The sequence below is a fragment of the Vombatus ursinus genome, unplaced genomic scaffold (genome assembly GCF_900497805.2).
Source record: "Vombatus ursinus unplaced genomic scaffold, bare-nosed wombat genome assembly UNPS02015255.1, whole genome shotgun sequence".
Classification (NCBI taxonomy): domain Eukaryota; kingdom Metazoa; phylum Chordata; class Mammalia; order Diprotodontia; family Vombatidae; genus Vombatus; species Vombatus ursinus.
Window position 1 is genome coordinate 25,036,371 of NW_020955033.1, and position 5,636 is coordinate 25,042,006.

The window sequence follows — 5,636 nt, forward strand, 5'->3', positions numbered from 1 at the left end:
TGAACTCCCTTGCTTTCTCCATAATCCAGTGAATGCTGGCAATTTGGTCTTTAGTTCCTCTGTCTCTTCAAAAAACCAGACAGCTCTTCTGGTAATTCTCAGTTCACATATTGCTGAATCTTAAACATAACTTTGTTGGCATATGAAATAAGTGAGATTGTTTGGTAATGTAAACATTCCTTTTCATTGCCCTTCTTTAGGATTGGGACATAAATTGATCATTTCCAATCCAGTGGCCACTGTTCAGTTTTCCAACTTTGCTGGCATATCGAGTGTAGCACTTTAACAATACCATTTTTTTTTTTAGGATTTTAAATAGCTTAGCTGGAATTCCATTACCTCTACTATCTTTATTGTTAGCAATGCTTCCTAATGCCCACTTGACTTTATTCTTCAGGATGTCTGGCTCTAGATCAGTAACCACATCATCATGGTTATCGATGATGGTAAGATCTTTCTTGTATAGTTCTTTTGCATATTCTTGCCACCTCTTCTTAATTTCTTCTACTTCTGTTAAGTCCCGCCCATGTGTGTCTTTTATCACACTCATCTTTGAATGAAACATTTCCTTGATATCTATAATTTTCTTGAAGAGATCTCCTGTCTTTCCATTCTGTTGTTTTCTTCCATTTCTTCGCATTGCTCGTTTAAGAAAACCTTCTTACACAAATCTCTCCTTGCTCTTCTCTGGAATTCTGCATTCAGTTGGGTATATCTTTCCCTTTCTCTTTCCTTCTTTCCTCAACTATTTGTAAAGTCTCATCAGACAGCCGTTTTGTTTTCTTACTCTTCTTTTTCTTTATAATGTTTTTTGTTGTTGCCTCCTTTACAATATGGCAAATCTCTGTCCATAGTTCTTCAGGCACTCTCTCTACCATATCTGATCCTTTAAATGTATTCATCACCTCCTATCACCTATATAGTCTGATTTTAATTCATTTAAACTGACTGTACAGAACTTTGCAACCTTGGGCTACAAAGTATATAATCAATCTGATTCCTGTATTGACCATCTAATTCCCCATGTGCTATCATTATATTCCTGCCAATAAAAATATATACCCCCTGATGCTAATAATCGCCTTTTCAAGTGGATGTATTTTCCAGAAAAGATCCTCTTTGCTTTGGGCTTCTTTGCTGAAATGACTCTAAACGAACTAACTTATCATCGATCCATCCATCCATTCATTCATTCATTCATTCATTTGTTCATTCATTCTTAAGGGGATAAGCCTCTTGTAGACCTTAAATCACACATCATTTCTGATGCTTGCCCTGTTTACGGATTAAAAGCAAAGACCAGCCTGGTGCCACATAATGACAAATCCTTTTTAAAAGGATTTTAACGATAGCCTGTAACTATGACAATGAGACCCAGGGGATATAAGAGGGACTACAAAATGAAGTATCCTTAAAATGTGTTGCATAACATTAAATGAGACTAATTCTAAAATGAGCTGCCATGAATCATACAGGAAAATCAAGTCTCACAAACAGACATAAAAACAAGACAAAGAGAGTTCTGACAAATACAGGAAAATTTGTTATTTTCTCCCTAGGCCTACAATTCCAGTTAGCCAGGAAGTGAATTGTAGCCATTTAGGTCTTATTTACTATCATGTATCTTAGGTACCTTCACCATCTCCAGGGTATGTGAGTGAGAGGGGAGGGGCTGTTTCCTTCTGCCAAGGAGCCTGAGAACAGAGCAGGCAGTATGCTCAGAAGCACTGCCCTTCAATAAGGGTAATCTAAGATACCCTTTGGCCCTCAAGGAACATGTGCAGGGAGATGGCCTTCTTGACCTCCACATGCATTTCTGGTAGGAGGGGAAAGATGGAGGCCAAAGGCACAAGTAATTTTGGAGTCCAAAGAGTCTAGACCAGGGGTGGAGAACCTATGGCCTCAAGACCACATGTTGCCCTCTAGGTCCTCAAGTGCAGCCCTTTGACTGAATCCAAACTTCACAGAATAAATCCCTTCAATAGAAGAATTTGTTCGGTAAAACTTGGACTCAGTCAAAAGGCTGCACAAGAGGACCTACAAGGCCACATGTGGCCTTGAGGCCACAGGTTCCCCACCCCTGATCTAGACCCAACCTAAAACATGATGGAGCTTATCTTCAGAACACATGCATCTTGTCACAAACATATCCCACCACATAATAGAGGATGCAGCAGTGCATTCTATAGCCCTGCTTAACCAACAGTGGGGAACACCACCCCAAAGACATTCAGAGATAGAGGTTCCTTGTTTACTGTATTTTACTTGCAAGTGGAAGTTAGCTGGGAGAAGAGCAAATCAATCTGATTCTGAGGCCTTGACCAAGATGTACAATTCTAAATGAAATACCAGGGGCCATGTGGCTGTGGACCACAATCACCAAGTTTGAATTTGCTTCTTCTTCTCGTTAATAGAAAAAGTTTAATAAAAGGGAGACATTTTCACTGTACACTTTTGAACCAAGATAAAACAATACTCTTCCTCAGAGGAAATGGTGGATTTTACAACTCAGAACTCAGGAGCTCACTTTAAATTTTCCAATATAACACTTTTGGTAATACCCATCAAGTTACAAGGAATCTAGAAGACAATCATCAGTCCATTCTTCCTCCTCCAGCTTAGATTTCTTTGAGACTTACTCATCATCTTCATCTTCTTTACTTTACACATTACACTTCCATCTTCTTTACATTTAGATTAAATCCAAGTTAAGCACTGTGATTCAGCTCCAGTTTCTGTTTTAGGGCAGTAAGTTCCTTGGGCTTTGGCAGTTCATACTTATTTACTAAGACTTTCATGCATTATATTGTATCTACTAACTATGACAAACAGACTCAATTCTCTTTTAACATAAGACTCTTTGATAAGTAACTTTCCATATTGATTCTAGCCTTAAAGACACTAGACAAAATGGTAGTCAGAGCAATCTCTAAAGGTGTATATAAAAGGTAAGCATCTGTCAAAGCAATTTTATTAAGAAAGTCATCATTGGGAGCCAAGATGGCAGAGTACAAACTGGGATGCAGCTGGACCTTCCTAGCATTCCCTTCCAAATAGTGCTAAAATAATGCCTCAAATCAAATTTTGGAGCAGCAGAGCCAGCAAAAGGTCAGAGGGAGACATTTTTCCCAGCCAAAGTCAGCTTAGAAAGTCAGCAGAAGAAGTGACACCAGGGTGGGAACCAGCCCAGAGTATGGTAGCAGCACAAGCAGTAGGTTTTGTAGGCAGTCACAAGAGCAGCAGCAATACTAGCTTCAGGAGCTCTCAGCCCAGAGACAGTAAGTAGGTCAATCAGTCAGACAACTAGTCAGAAAGAGATTACGGGAGACCCTTTGCTGGCATTGGGTGCAGCTGGAGCTAATTGGCAACTCTATTGCCCATAAGCACTTCTGGGTTGCAATTCCTGAAAAGAGAGGAGCTCTTGTGATCAGTCACAAGGGATCAGGGGGCTGTGGTCACAGTTGCAGGGCCAAGAGGAGAGCTGGTCCTCGTGGCTGCATGAGAACAGGAGACTTGGTCACAGTTTCAGGGACCAAAGGAGCACTAGTACCTGCGGCAACAGGAGAGCAGGGGCCTTTCCTAGATAAAAACCAGAGTGCAGACCTAAAGAGCAATGACCCCATCTCTCCCAAGATAACACCACCTCAGAAGCACTGAAAACTTTCAGACCCCCAGAAAACAGCTCGGAAAACAGCAGCATGAAAAAGCCTGAAGCTTGGCACAGTAACTCCCCGCCCCTAAATGAGCACAGCCCAACTTTAACACCAATTTCAAAGTGAATAAATAGGCTGGGGAAATGAGCAAACTACCAAAAAAAAAAAAGAGAGAGAGAGAGAGAGAAAGAGAGAGAGAACTTAACCATAAAAAGCTGCCACAGTGGCAGGAAAAACCAAGACATAAACTTAAAAAAAGACAATAATATGAAAATAGCTATAAGGAAAACCTCAAAGAAAAATGCTAATTGGACTCAGAGCTAGCAAGAATTCCTAGAAGAGTTAAAGAAAGAGATAAGAATGGTAAAGGAAAAATTGAGAAAAGAATGAAAGTGACGCAAGAAAATTATGAAAAGAAAATTAACAGCTTGGTAAAAGAGGCACAAAAAATACTGAAGAAAATAACAACTTAAAAAACCAAATTGACCTAACAGTAAAAGAGACACAAAAATTCACTGAAGAAAAGAACTTCTTAAAAAGCAGGATTGGTCAAATGGAAAAAGAGGCACAAAAAATCACTGAAGGAAATAATTCCTAAAAATTAGAATTAAGCAGGTGGAGGCTAATGACTCCATGAGACTTTAAGAAACAATAAAACAAAGTGAAAAGAATGAAAAAAAAGATACTGAAAAAAAAAACCAACTGACCTAGAAAATAGGTCAAAAAGAGATCATTTAAGAATTATTGAGAGGGGCAGCTAGGTGGCACAATGGATAGAACACCAGCCCTGAAGTCAGGAGGACCCGAGTTCAAATCTGGCCTCAGACCAAACACTTGACATTTACTAGCTATGTGATCCTGGGCAAGTCACTTAACCCCAATTGCCTAACAAAAAAAAAAAAAAGAATTATTGGACTACCTGAAAGTCATGATCAAAAAAAAGAACTGAGACATCATATCTCAAGAAATTATCAAGTAAAATACACATGTCCAGAGGGTAAAATAGAAATTGAAAAAATCCACTAATCATATCTTGAAAGAGATCCTGAAATGGAAACTCCTACAATTATTATTGCCAAATTCCAGAGCGCCCTGGTCCAGGAGAAAATATTGCAAGCAGCCAGAAAGAAACCACTCAAGGGGGCAACTAGGTGGTGCAGTGGATAGAGCACTGGCCCTGGAGTCAGGAGGACATAAGCTCAAATCTGGCCTCAGACACAACACTTACTATCTATGCGACCTTGGGCAAGTCACTTAACCCCAACTGCCTTCACCCCCCCCCCAAAAAAGAAAGAAACCATTCAAATATTGTGGAGCCATAATCAGGACCACACAAGATCTAGCACCTTCCACATTAAAAAAAGCAGAAGGCTTAGAATATGATATTCTGGAAGGCAGAGGAGCTAGGATTACAACCAAGAATAACCCACCTAGCAAAACTGAGTATAATCCTTCAGGGGGAAAAATGAACATTTAATGAAATCGAGGATGTCCAAGCATTCCTGATGAAAAAATGAGAGCTGAATAGAAAATTTGACATTCAAACAGAAGACTCAAGAGAATCATAAAAAGTAGACAGGAAATAGTAATCATAATGGAAGTAATAAAGTCAAACTGTTTATGGTCTTATACGAAGAAATGATTCATGTAACTCCTAAGAACTTTGTCATTATTAGGGCAGTTAGAAGGAGTCTACATAGACAGAAGGCATAAGTGAGAGTTAATTATGTTAAGATGATCTCCCAAAAAATGAAGGGGTGAGAAAGAGGGATGTGCTGAGAGAAGAGGAAAAGGAGAGAGAGGTAAAATGGGGAAAGTTTTCTCACGTCAAAGAGACATGAAAGGAAGAGCTTTTGTAGTGGAGGGGGAAATGGGGGCAAGGGACAGCGAGTAATGCCTGAACCTCAACCTCATCAGGATTGATTCAAAGAGGAATATAGATAGATAGATAGATAGATAGATAGATAGATAGATAGATAGATA

At 39.4% G+C, this 5,636-nt stretch overlaps 1 pseudogene; it reads right to left on the bottom strand.

Moving 5' to 3' along the window:
* Positions 1–2,708: 2,708 nt before the first annotated feature.
* LOC114031763 overlaps positions 2,709–5,636 on the bottom strand; it is a 5,801-nt pseudogene continuing 2,873 nt past the window's right edge.